Source organism: Thamnophis elegans, chromosome 15, assembly GCF_009769535.1.
Source record: "Thamnophis elegans isolate rThaEle1 chromosome 15, rThaEle1.pri, whole genome shotgun sequence".
NCBI classification, from domain to species: domain Eukaryota; kingdom Metazoa; phylum Chordata; class Lepidosauria; order Squamata; family Colubridae; genus Thamnophis; species Thamnophis elegans.
Window position 1 is genome coordinate 44,981,552 of NC_045555.1, and position 14,770 is coordinate 44,996,321.

Below are 14,770 nucleotides of genomic sequence, written 5' to 3' on the forward strand. Positions count from 1 at the left end.
GGGTTAGGTTTAGGGTTAGGTTTAGGGTTAGGTTTAGGGTTAGGTTAAGGGTTAGGTTTAGGTTTAGGGGTTAATTTTAGGTTTAGGGTTTACAGCGTGCTTCTGTCTCGGCGCTGTTGTCACCCTGTTGATGACGTCAGCTACGTGGTTTAGTCGGACGCGGTTTAGTCGAGCGCAGTTTTGTGGTGGAACCAGGTTCGCCATCATGATCATAGAGAAATGGGAGAAGACATCCCTATATACCCTTATCTCATGATACTGAGTGAAATGGGATAGAAATCTAACCAATCAATAAATTAATTAATTAAACACACAGCTGGTGTTACGATGAAAACTGAGAGGGTTTTGCTTCCCCGTAAGAATTTATTTCTTCTATTGGCTGTTGTCAATTTCCTATGGAAACAGTAGGGGAAGGAGAGGAGGAAGGAAGGAAGGAGAGAAGGAAGGGAGAGAGAGAAAAGAAAAGAAAGAGAAAATAAGGTGGTGTCACAACAGGCGCTAGGGATGGTAAACAAAGCAATCCAAACTGTGCCTTATAACCTTTTAAATGGAATGACAATAGTATAAGAATGGCAAAGAAAAAGAATAACCATGTGAATGTATACCTAGAATTGTATGTAAGAGAATAAATGATGATATAAGAAGATATAAGAAGAAGATGTAAGAATATAAAGCACAATATAGGTAAACAATATTTGGTTATAAATAGCTAAGTATAAATAAATACAGAATTGTACATAAAAATGGATAACGAATAAGGAGACCATGAATGCAAGATAGAAACGTATAGGAGGGAAAACACTAACTGCAAAGAAACCGATTCGGAACTGCGGTATGATATACGATAGAACTTATTGTTCCTATGTTGTTTTTAAGTTATGTGTCTGTTTTTGTCGATGTGTTTATGTGTTTAAAATTAAAATGTATTTAAAAGAAAAGAATTTATTTCTTTTTAAAAGATGAATTTAGAGCCCGTGGACATCAATCTGGTTTTTGTTTTTTTTAATACCCAGTGGAAGATTAGCTGCAAGCAAACACGTGTGGATTGCTGGGATGACATTCTCAGCTGCTGTAATGTGGAAGAGCATTGCCTGAAGTGACACGCTAGCTTGCTTCCCAGAAATCTCCTAGATCTGTTAACACTTTCATGAACCTTAAAGATGGAGACAGATGATGATTCAACTGGGTGCTATTGGTGGATTAAGTATTTCTCAATTTGAAGCAGCATCACAAACATGACAAGAACCAAACACTGTGGAGAGGGGAAGAGGGACATAAGAAATGTCATTTTACAGTAAATATTTTGAGTCACACAATTAGATAATTTGGGGGGGGGGGAGGCCTTGTAAACAGTTTGAGGGGGGGGGACAATGACTTTCACACCAGCTATCTGATCATGCCATCAGAATTTGTTTTACATAAATGGGCTTTAGATCACACACACCACTTCAATTTGGAGACAGAAAGTTTACAAAATAAATTAAGATACACTTTTACTTACTTATTTTGAGATTTAAAGCTTACCTATCTCCCCACAACGAGCACCAAAATTATGAAATTGAAATAAATCTACCGCGTTATAATTCAAAGTCAGAAATTGGTACACCTGGATTTACCTCATCATTATAGACATTATCACATTGTTTGACATCGGGTCAAATAATACAATAAGAAACAAATTATGGCACTGCTTGTAGAAAGTCAGCACCTACTTCTCTCCTAGAAGAATGAGATATTTTGGGAAATATTTTTTTTAAAAAAAGCAGACTTTATATTTCCCAAAAGAGGGAAATGGAGAAACATGTTTTTTAGAGGCAGAAGCAAACCCCCGCTTTCCTTAATAGCTCACAGCAGATGTCAGCACTTAAGAGATAAAAAGCTTATTGAAAGAAGCCTACTGTCTAGATGGCTCTATTCATAAGCAAAACACTGCAGGCAGAAATCCATCCAAGACAGTGAAATGGAAAGCTGAGTCAACCTTGAGCCGGTGAGATTTGAACAGCCGAACTGCAGAACTGCAGTCAGCTGAAGTAGCCTGCAGTGCTGCATTTAACCACTGCGCCACCTCGGCTCTTCAGTCTGTCCAGGGAGAAGTTAAGAGTTGTTTCCAACTTCTGTGAAGGAAAGATGGTTGTCAGAAGCAGGGCCTGATCTTCAGAATGAACTTCTTCTCCTCGCTTTGATTTCTTCATTATTTTGCTCTGCTTCTAGTTGGCTAGTTTTTATTATATTTTTATTATTAGTTAACTGAGTCCCCTTTGGGGAAAAGGGCGGCATATAAATGTAATAAATCTAAATCTAATAAATCTAACTTTTATTATTAGTTAACTGTGGGCATTTCACTGTTTTATTTACTATGGCTGTTTTATTATTGGGCATATTATGATTTTATTAACCAAGATTATGTTATTAACCAATCCCTGGAATTTTAGTGGAGCTTGTTAAATGAATGAATGTGTGAGTTAGGTTGAGAATCCAAAGTGGTTAGAATGCAGTACTGCCAGCTACTTCTGTTGACTGCCGGCTGCCTGCAATTTGGCAGTTCAGATCTCAAGGTTGACTCAGCCTTCCATCCTTCCGAGGTGGGTAAAATGAGGACCCAGATTGTTGGGGGCAATATGCTGACCCTGTAAACCGCTTAGTGGGGGCTGTAGAGCACTGTGAAGTGGTATATAAGTCTAAATGCTATTGCTATTTGGTTCTAGCACAGGTTAGGCTCTTTGCAGCTGTTAGCACCTCCTTAAATAACTTTATTTATTTATTTATTAGACTTATATACCGCTTCATAGGGCTTTCAGCCCTCTCTAAGTGGTTTACAGAGTCAGCATATCGCCCCCAACAACAATCCGGGTCCTCATTTTACCCACCTCGGAAGGATGGATGGAAGGCTGAGTCGACCTTGAGCCGGTGAGATTTGAACCGCTGAACTGCAGCTAACAGTCAGCTGAAGTGGCCTGCAGTATTGCACCCCTAACCACTGCACCACCTCGGCTCTTTTTTTTGAGAGAGAGAGAGTTTTTTGAGAGTTTTGGAGCCTGTCTGATAGCTGCATGTTCCCAAGAAACAAACAGATTTGGGTTTAGGGGAGAGGAGGAGGAGGAGGAGGAGGAGGAGGAGGAGGAGGAGGAGGAATAGGTTCTATGACAGCTGCAGCAAGTGCAATCACCATTCTTCTGAATCCCTTTTTCCACTTCAGATTTGAACGGCTGCACATTAATAACAACCATGAAAACACATAATCTGGCACACATCTGTTTCTGCTTGCATCAGATCCTTGAAATAGAGATGAATCACTTGAAATTGCATCATTTTCTGTTGGCTTTAACAGGTAACCAAGGTTTTAGAAATTGTGGGTGTCTCTTTCTGCTATCGCTTTAAGAATCCTTTTATCTGGATCTTATTGTAATAGCTAATTCGTTACTCCGGGCGGCTTACAGAGAGGGCAAAAAGGAAATAAAGAAAATAAAAATGAAATAACAAGTTAAAAAACAACACAAATACATTCATTTCAGTCAGGGCTGGACCTCAACGATGTTTATGTTTCCTTTATTTGTATGCCGCCCTTTTCCCTGGGGGGACTCAGGGCGGCTCACAATTCAAAAAGGGGGGGGGGGAGACAAACAGTAGACAATACAACATGTTAAAAAAAAAGAGCACAACAGTCACACAGTTCGGGTGGGGCTACAATCTTAACCCCAGGCCAGCTGGGACAGCCAGATCTTTAAAGCGGCACGGAAGGACTGGAGGGTGGTGAGGGTCCGAATCTCCACGGGGAGTTCATTCCAAAGGGTCGGAGCAGCCACCGAGAAGGCCCTCCTCCGGGTAGTTGCCAGTCTGCACTGGCTGGAAGATGGAATTCGGAGGAGGCCTAATCGATGCGATCGTATCAGTCTAGTGGAGGTAATTGGCAGTAGGCGGTCTCTCAAGTACCCAGGACCACTACCATGAAGGGCTTTATAGGTGATAAGTAGCACCTTGAAGCGCACCAGGAGATCAACAGGTAGCCAGTGCAGCTCGCGGAGGATAGGTGTTACGTGGGTGAAGCGAGGTGCACCCACAATCGCTCGCGCGGCCGCATTCTGGACTAGCTGAAGTCGCCGAATGCTCTTCAAGGGCTGCCCCATGTAGAGCACATTGCAGTATTCCAGCCTAGAGGTCACAAGGGCACGAGTGACTGTTGTGAGGGCCTCCTGGTTCAGGTAGGGACGCAACTGGCGTACCAGGCGAACCTGGGCAAATGCCCCCCTGGTCACAGCTGACAAATGATGTTCGAGGTCAACAGCCCCAGGCCTGCCGGAATAGCCAGGTCTTGACAGCTTTTCTGAAGGCCATGAGAGTGGGTGAGGTCCGGATCTCTGGGGGTAGTTCATTCCAAAGGGTCGGAGCAGCCACAGAGAAGGCTCTCCTCCGGGGAGCCGCCAGCCGACATTGTCTGGCTGACGGCATCTGAAGCAGGCCCACCCCGTGGGATCTTACCAGCCGCTGGGAGGAGTGTGGCAGTAGGTGGTCTCGCAGGTATGCTGGTCCTAAGCCTTGCAGGGCTTTAAAGATAATAACCAACACCTTGAATTGCGTCCGGAGACCAATAGGAAGCCAGTGCAGCTCACGGAAGATAAGTGTGACATGGGTGTACCTAGGTACACCCAATATCGCTCGCGTGGCTGCATTCTGGACTAGTTGCTTTTCAAGGGTAGCCCCATGTAGAGCACGTTGCAGTAATCCAGCCTTGAGGTGACTAGGGCATGAGTGATGGTTTGGAGTGCCTCCCGATCCAGGTAGGGCCGCAATTGATGCACCAGGTGAACCTGGGTGTATAAGTCTAACTGCTATTGCTATTGCTATTGCTACTAATATACTGGTAGTCATTGAAAGGGCAGGGAGAGAGGAACTATTTATTTTACATTCACAGAAAGAAAGCCAAGCTGAAGAAATAGACCTTCAACAGCATCTAAAAGTCATAGCAGCCAACATCACCAGAATTTCATGGAGGAGGATATTCCAGAGCAATGTTTGCCAACTTTGCCAATGTTTGCCAACCGCGCGAGCGATTGTGGGTGCACCTCGCTTCACCCACATAACACCTATCCTCCGCGAGCTGCACTGGCTTCCGGTCGATCTCCGGGTACGCTTCAAGGTGCTACTTACCACCTTCAAAGCCCTTCATGGTAGTGGATCTGGGTACTTGAGAGACCGCCTACTGCCAATTACCTCCACCCGACCAATTAGATCCCATAGATTAGGCCTCCTCCGTGTCCCATCTGCCGGTCAATGCCGACTGGCAACTACGCGGAGGAGAGCCTTCTCGGTGGCAGCTCCGACCCTATGGAACGATCTCCCCGTGGAGCTTCGTACCCTCACCACCCTCCAGACCTTCCGCACAGCCCTTAAAAACTGGCTATCCCGTCAGGCCTGGGATTAAAGACTGTAACCCACCCGAATGGTATGAATGTCGTGCTTTTAATGATGTATTGTCTTATGTGTCAATTGCTTGTTTCCCTCCCTTTTTGAGTTGTAAGCCGCCCTGAGTCCCCCCAGGGAAAAGGGCGGCATATAAATAAATTACTCTAAACTCTCTCTCTCTTTAGCAATTTTATGATTTATAGACTTCTATCTTCCATCGTTCTCTGGGAGCATTTTATAACCGATACAATAATGATCATTCACCTATGTCAGAATGGGAAAGAAGCAACGCACCAATTTCTCAGTTATCATAAGGAGAAAAGACTGTGGGACTCTCGAAAAGGACCTGGAGACTCATGCGCCATAGATGGTCCACCTGTTTTGACCAAGGCTTTCCAAGAGCATGAAATAAACCCCTTGTCCCGGCAAAAAACTCTTTTATTAATTTACTGTGAATTCTGCTCATTCACAGCCAGCAAAGTCTTTCAAAGGAGGATTTACGGTCACAGACCTTATCTGTCTTGGAGAGCTGGAAGGCCCAATATCTGCAGAACTTGGCAAGGAGACTCGGAGAGTCCCGAACCAATTAGCAAACTAATGGTCTCCTGCAAGCTCCACTCCCCTTTCGCTCCTCTTTTATTTCCTGGGGAGGGAGGCATTCATCGTCTGGCCTTACTCCCCCTGTTTTTTAGTTGTTCCCTTCGTCTGGTAACTGGCGCATGTACACACACTGGGAACAGACTCCAGCTGTTTGTCTGCCTCACTGATGTCTGACTCTGAAGACAGCTGATAGCTGGCAGACAGCTCTAGCCCCCTAACAGAGCCGAGGTGGCGCACTGGTTAGAGTGCAGCACTGCAGGCTACTTCAGCTGACTGCAGTTCTGCAGTTCGGCTGTTCAAATCTCACCGGCTCAAAGGTTGACTCAGCCTTCCATCCTTCTGAGGTGGGTAAAATGAGGACCCGGATTGTTGTTGGGGGCGATATGCTGACTCTGTAAACCGCTTAGAGAGGGCCGAAAGCCCTATGAAGCGGTATATAAGTCTAACTGCTATTGCTATTGCTATTTCTGCCTCCGACACAGAGTCCTCATCCAAGCCTTCCTCAGACTCCAGGATCCCCATGTTCCTCCCCAACTTCCTCACTGTCTGAATCTGCTGCCAGTTCTGCTGGCCTCTGGCAGGCCACAACACCACCCAGATGTTTACACAGATGTCTGGGGCAAGGTCTACATGACATGCCCAACATCCAAGAGTACAGTTGAACAGCACAGTCTCATTCTGCATGCCTGTTAATAGCAAGTGAGTAAGTAAGATCTTTATTACGGTCAAAGACCAGCAATATACATTTGTTTTTAACACTATATTAAAAATACTAACATTAAAATATAATTCAAAGTATTGACATTAAAAGTGGATAATAACATAACGGTCCAAAGATTGTTAAAGGTATGTCCAGATAATTGGTACAAGATGGTACTATACTTCTGTAGCCAATTTTTTTTCTTATGGACATTGCAGCAGCACAGAACTTTGCCACTGCAGACGTGGTAACCGGGTTAGTGTCCTGGAGGAGGAAGCCTAGATAAAAATTGTCTGCCCTCCCTGGCAACCTCTCTAATAAGGGGAAAATATGTGCAGACCTACAAGCTCTGTATAGCTCACAGTGCAATAGTACATGTGCATTATCTTCCACTTCTCCTTTACCACATATACAAACGCGTTCGGCTATAGGTCTTCTCTTATACCTGCCCTGGAGGAGTGCGGAAGGAAGAGTGTTAAATCTAGCTCTGAAGAAAGCTATTCTTTGTTTTGGGAAGATCAGGTCATTTAGATCTCTTGCCGATTCCCACACACCCTGTTTGATTCTGTCCCTGCTGTGGAAAGGCAACCTATTTAGTTCTTCTTGGAACTCCAGGTCCCTCATTCTATTGATTACTACTTGCTTTGCTTGCTCAAAGCCTAGGCACATTAAGAATAATGGTGAAAGCCCATAAGAGCCCAGCTTGTGATCAATTGCCTGTTTCCAGGGGGAAGGGAAATTGTCAGTCAACACTAGTGGGGACAGTCCCTCTGGAAAGAAATGCATTTTAAGTTTTTAAGCCAATAAATGACCATCATCTTCCAGGGTCTTACTTGAATTTGAGGTATGCCTGTCTCAATTCTTAACTGGGCATTTGGAGTTCCATTGGGAGCAGCTAAGATGACATGCCTGTTAATTTTCAACACTCTCATTAATGCTTGACCAGAGCTCTGAAATAATTCAAATTACAACTTTGAGTTTTTTTCTTTCTGAAATCCACAAATCCCTGGTACATAAATAGCTTTTCTCATAGCACCAAGTGAGAGCGATGTGGAAGCAATCCAAAGAAACTGTGAGTACCGAAAGATTAGGGTCCCTTATCTTCACCACATTCCATAATGTCATAAGCACTCACGCTAAATGTGTGACAACACCCTTGGCATGGCGAATAAGGAAAGCGTTAATATTTACATAGGCAGCATTAAGATTATTCAAACTGATATACCCATGAGATATCATGTCAACTTATTAAACACTTCCAGAATTAGGGCAACTTACCGAATATTAAGGGTAGTTATACGGTACAACATGTCATATACCCTAATCAGTTAAGCTACTAAATATTTTAAAAATTAAGCTATTAAAAATGATGCGAAATACATCAACGCTGGAGGTAGTATTGACAGATTTTGTTTTAGCCCTGCTACAAACATGAATTCCTTTGAATAAAAAGGAATACAATTTAAATCAGTTACCTTGTGATTGAATTAATGCTATCTACCAGTAATCCTGGAGGGACGCGATGGCTCAGTGGCTAAGACGCTGAGCTTGTCAATCAGAAGGTCGGTAGTTCAGCGGTTCGAATCCCTAGCGCCGCGTAACGGAGTGAGCTCCCGTTAATTTGTCCCAGCTTCTGCCAACCTAGCAGTTCGAAAGCACGTAAAAATGCAAGTAGAAAAATAGGAACCCCCTTTGGTGGGAAGGTAACAGCGTTCCGTGTGCCTTCGGCGTTTAGTCATGTCGTCCACACAACCACGGAGACGTCTTTGGACAGCGCTGGCTCTTCACCTTTGAAAGAGAGATGAGCACCACCCCTTAGAGTTGAGAACGACTAGCATGTATATGTGAGGGGAACCTTTATCATCAGTCCTTACGCCATGAGAATATCATGCTAGTGTAAATTGGTTGCCCCTGTTGCCAGTCCTTACTCTTCTAGAATAACAGCGCTGGTGAAGGGAGATGACCTTAATTTAAGGAAAGTGGTGAGTTGCGTCCCTCCAATCAAGTATCGCCAACTACAGTATAGAGGAAGGGGATACTCTTCTCTCTAACGTACTGCAGGGTTGGACAAGTATAGATTGGAAACTAGTACAGAGAATTAACCACTTTTCAACCTAGGTGTTGTACCAACCATTTTTAAGTAATGGGTTGCAGGTATTTATTATTATTATTATACAATTGTATCACAGCGGCCAGTTGTTTCGCCGGATTTGGCATTGGTTACTAGTCGGGCCCCACCCAGGGGGCTAGGACGTCGTAACATATTTTCGTAATATGCGTGCAGATCCAAGCAGTGCGGCTTTTTGCATTTGACTGATGGTGATTTTGTCAATTTTTAACTGTTTTAAATGTAATTCCAGTGCTTTTGGAATTGCACCCAGTGTGCCAATTACCACTGGAATTATCACTGCTGGTTTGTGCCATAGTCGTTGAATTTCGATTTTTAAGTCCTGGTATCTTGCGATTTTTTCATGTTCCTTCTCGGCGACCCTGCTATCACCTGGTATTGCGATGTCTATGATTGTGACCTTGTTTTTCTCAACCAGTGTGATGTCTGGTGTATTATGCGCCAGTATTTTGTCCGTTTGTATACGGAAATCCCACAAGATCTTGACCATCTGATTTTGGGTGACTTTTTCAGGCTTATGTTCCCACCAGTTTGTTGCTGTTTTAATATTATAATTTTTGCACAAATTCCAATGGATCATTTGTGCTACTGAATTGTGCCGCAATTTATAATCAGTCTGTGTGGGTTTTTTACAGCAGCTGAGTATGTGAGCAACAGTTTCATCAGCTTCTTTGCAAAGTCTGCATTTGGCATTATTATTATTATTATTATTATTATTATTATTATTATTAGCCCTTTTATCTCTTCTTCTCTGGTACATGTCTTGCTTTCCTTTTATCTGGCATTGCCTTTTATACTTTTTGAAGTTTTGCTGACATTTAATAACATTAACATTACATTAATAACATTAAATCAAGCTATTTTTACTATTTAAAAACTGAGTGGTACCGTGTTTTCCCGAAAATACGACCTGTCCTGAAACTAAGGCCTTGCCACATTTTTCATGTGGGCAAAAATATAAGCCCCCCCCTGAAAATAAGCCACCTGGACAACCCCCCGCCCTCCGGCCAGGCAGAGCACCACTCACCGACCTAGCGGTATCCCGAAGGCGCCAAGCCACGGGAGCCATGGGGAAAGGCATTCACATTGCTTGGCGCCTTCGGGATACCGTTAGGCTGGGGGGTGGCGTTCTGCCTGGCTGGAGGGGGGAAGTTGCCGGGCCGCTGCTTCCTTGCGAGCAGGCTCCCGAAGAGCCGGGCACAGCCTCAGGGGTGAAGCAGCCATGAGGTGACCACGCTCACGAGGAGCCGCCCGGCAAACCCCCTTTCCAGCCGGGCAGAGCGCCATTCACTGACCTATAGGGTATCCCTAAGGCGCCAAGCCACGGGAGCTGGGGGGTGGGCAGAGCGCCACGCAAGGGAGCAACTGCCCGGCAACCCCAAAACAATAAGACCTCCCCTGATAATAAGGCCCAAGCCATATTTTGTGGGTCAAAAGAAAATAAGACCCTGTCTTATTTTTGGGAAATTGTTGTGACTCAGCAGATGTCTCCTGTGAGTCTTTTCGGGATGCAAGATTAACAATGCAGCTGGGGCTCGTTAGTGGCGTCTTCTGGTGATAAAAGAACGGATGGTGCCACGCCCTGGTTGCAGGAGTCAACGTTCGTTCAACGTTCATTGATCCTAGGTCGTGGTTTATTTGTGAGAGACACTTGGAGAAGTGATTTGCTTTCTGTAACCCTGATTCGAGGAGACACTTGGAGAAGTGCATTGCTTTGTAAGAGTTTTGTTTTGCATTCTGTTATCTCGTCAGAGACTTTATTTATGTTTATTTTTGGGCTCGCAGCCAGTCAGGGCTGAGGACTGATAAAGTTCTTTCTTTTTAAGTTTGTCTGCCTGTCGTCTGTTAACGAGCGGAGAAGGGGGGGACAGAACAGGAAATCATGGTAGATAAGCGCGCCCTGATTCAGATATAGAAGGAGACTGGAAATATCTACTTCTATATGTGAATCAGAGCGTGTGAATGGGAAACTAAACTGGAAATTTTCCCCAGCAGTTTATAAAGTCCTGTTCAAGTTTTAAGCTAGATTTCTGAATAAAACTTGCTTCCAAGACATTCACAATTCTTTAGATTGCAAGGCAGACAAAGAATACACATCCCCATAAAGGAGAAATGCTCTCTGTCACATACATAGAAAATCAAATACTCCAGTCCTTTCTATCGCTGAAAGTAGAAAAAGTTGAGTCTTAAAAGCGGGGGGGGGGGGGGGGGGGGGCAGGTCTGTGTAAGAAAAGGAGTGAGGTTTACCATCACCTAGTAACCTCTAGAATCTCCCCTAAAGGTGGAAGTAAACCAGATCATTAAAGCAGAGAAAACATCTTTCCCACAAGATTTCTCTTTCTATAGAAATAAAGTGATCCTAGTTAGATATTTATGCCCAGATGCTTAATTCACGGGGAGCAGTCTCAGTGCCTCATTCTTTCACTTGTCTATAAAATGAAGGAACTGTATGTAATTCCAATCTTTATGCATGCTGAAGGCATTATTATCCTTTTCTATAGAATAATCCCATGTTCTGAATAATAATTTTAAACCCTCTAATGTGTCTTCTGAGATTCTACTAAAAAAAACAACACGCATTTGTAGCAGACCACTGCCATCTTGTGGTCAGCCTGGAGCCTTGCCTTGTTAGGGAATATTCTTATTTAATTTATCGGCAGCTACTATATTCTACGATCTGAACAGCTCTGTGATTTATCTTCTAAAATACTGAATGTTTGCATTTTACTCTTTTAAGTTAAAAGGTGGGTTAATTTTGGTTTTATGTTTTAATTTTTGCTGTAAATAATAATAACTTTATCGTTTCCCTTCTGGCATTTGTCAATTTTCTCCCATGAAGGCGTGGGAAAAGACCGAACTTCTTTACACTATATGGTGAGTAAGTAGCACCAGAATAATTGTTTCAGGATTTGCTTTTTGAACTTTTAATTGTCAATAAGGCAATTTGTGGTATATTTCTTTTAATACTGGTTTAGGATGAAGGTGCAGGGAATGCTGTTACTTTCCTCCAGGGGTGGTTCCTATTTTTCTACTTGCATGTTTACATGCTTTTGAACTGCTAGATTGGCAGAAGCTGGGACAAGTAAAGCAGGGGTGGGTTTCTCGCCCCGTTCCAACCGGATCGGTTGGAACGAGGCCAGCGGCGTCCTCGCGCACGCACGTGGCATCCTTGCGCATGCACGCGGCGCGCACATGCATACTAGCGTCTGCGCGATGCTCCAGCTGCTTCTGGAGGATCGCGCAGGTGCTGTATGCGTTCTGCGCATGCGTAGAAAGCGCAGAATTCGTAAAAACCGGGTAAGGAGCGGGCGCGGGTGTGCGGGCGCGCGCGGGCGCGGGGGGGGGGCCTTCGCCGTTCCCGGAAGTTACTTACTTCCGGGTTCGGCGACCAACCGGATCGCAGGGACCGGTGCGAACCGGTCGAAACCCACCCCTGAAGTAAAGGGATCTCACTCCATTATGCGGCACTAGGGATTTGAATCAATTCTGGAAAGTTCTGATCAAGCAGGAAACATGCTTTTTTTCCCCCTGTATTTCTTTGCTGCCATCTAGTGGTTGCTTGGATTTTTTTTTTATCCCAGGTGTGTTTATGGACATTCTCAGTCATCCAAGACATGGTTGTCCCAGAGGTGCAAGAGTTTTCAAGAGGCCACTGGACTTTTTGATATATTTTTTTTCTTTGAGAACAAACTCATCAAGACTAGATTCAGCAGTCCATCTGCATTTCAAAACCAAAGACCCCTTTTTTTGAAGACTACAAAGCCCATATTTTGGGCAGAGAGGACCACTGGTTTGAAAGAGGGGTCAAGGAGGCCATCGGTGTCAAAATTGAGCAGCCCTCTCTCAACAGAGAGGGAGGGATACGACATCATCTATCTCCAATCCTTTCAGCAGTTCCAAGAAGGCTCCACACCCATTTGCACTACTCAGATAAACCTCCAGGTGGCGTCAACAATCCTCTAAAAGAATGCAAAATGACCAGCTGTCTGCAAGGAATATAAATCCTTCCATTCCCCACCAATCCAGTCAGAGCTGAAGAAGCTTCTTGGATGAGAAGGGAAAGTCTTCGAAGAAAAAAACAAGAAAGTCCAGTTCCCTCCTGAAAAATGCAAGAAATATAAATCCTCCAAGTGCTTCAAGGACCCTCTAAAAGGATGCAAATGACCAGCTGTCTGCAAGGAGTATAAATCCTTCCATTCCCCACCATCCAGCCAGAGCGAAAGAAGCTTCTTGGATGAGAAGGGAAACGTCTTCAAAGAAAAATAAAAAAAGTCCCGTTTCCTCTTGAAAAAGCATCAAATCATCGAGCTAAAAATCACCCTACCATCCTGGAGAAAAATAAAGACATTGACACCCTAGTGGAAATTCAGTAAAAGTCTATTATTCAGCTAGTCCTTGGCTTACAACAGTTCATTGTGTGACCTTTTGGAGTTATCATGGCACTGGGCAAAGTGACTTATGGCTGTTTTTCACACTTACGACCGTTGCACATCCCCATGTCATGTGATCAAAATTCAGATGCCTGGTAACTGACTCATATTTAGCAATCGCAATAGCAGTTAGACTTATATACCGCTTCATAGGGCTTTCAGCCCTCTCTAAGCGGTTTACAGAGTCAGCATATCGCCCCCACAGTCTGGGTTCTCATTTCACCCACCTCGGAAGGATGGAAGGCTGAGTCAACCTTGAGCCGGTGAGATTTGAACAGCCGAACTGCAGAACTTAAGTAATATATCGGGATTTTTTTTCCCCCTTCGCTAAACCGGGCATGGGCATGGACACTGTGTGATGCATCCAGCCAAGAGTTTGACAGCCCTGAGGTACATGATCGAAGGAACTATGGTTCCTGATAATGTATTTTAACTTAGATTGCTGAATTCTGGATTTAGGTCTCTGCAAAAATAAACTACATGGCATGATTGGGGGGGGGGATTAATACAATAGATTGTGTGCAATCAATGGTGAGTTTCAAAAATTGTTCGAACCTACTCTGTGGGTGTGGCCTCCTTTGTGGGAGTGGCTTGCCACCCATGTGACCGGATGGGAGTGGCTAGCCGCCCATGTGACCGGATATGAAGATGACGACGACACTTGTCAGAACCACCTTAAATGACCTCACACACAGCCCTGGCATGCATAAGAATAGGATGTAAACTTGTTTTTTGAAAGGCATCTTTGGTTTGCATTAAAACAACTTCAACACACGCAATGTTCTGATTGCACCACAAACGCAGTAGTCATCCTTACCTTTCACAGAGGCACTGAGTTTTATAAATAGGAGCATGATAGTGTAGAATAATCATATCCAAGGACCAGTGGTGGGTTTCAAAAGAGTTTGGACCCTCTTCTGTAGGTGTGGCCTGCTTTCCGGGTCCACTGGTGGAACCTCTTCTAACCGGTTCGGTAGATTTGACGAAGCGGTTCTACCGAATAGGTGCGAACTGGTAGGAACCCACCTCTGAGAAACAGGGGTGGGGTTTCAGGAGGCCAAAAATGCTGCATTCGGTGTATAAGATGCACCCAGATTTTCACCCTCTTTTTTGGGGAGAAAAGGTTCGTCTTATGCTACAAAAAATACGGTATGTCCCTGAGTCTTTTGGAGATAATAGCTCTTTGTTCCTCTTTAGATACTTCCCAATAGTTTGTGTTTTTTTTTTAATCTGCAAGTGGCACTCAGCTAAAGTGATAAACCCCTTGGGGACAGATGGCAAATATTTAAATTGTAGTATTTTTAAATACATTTTGCATCCACCTGTGACTTCTGTTCTAAAAATAGATTCCTCCCTTATTTGTTCTATTAGTATCAGAACACAATGTTCAATGATTGCTTTTTAATTAATAACACTGTAGATTTTTTTAAAGGCAAAAGTTAAAAGTTCTTTTAAACAAGCAAAATTAGTATTAAATGTCTCATTAAGTGTGTGTATGTGTGTATACCAGGG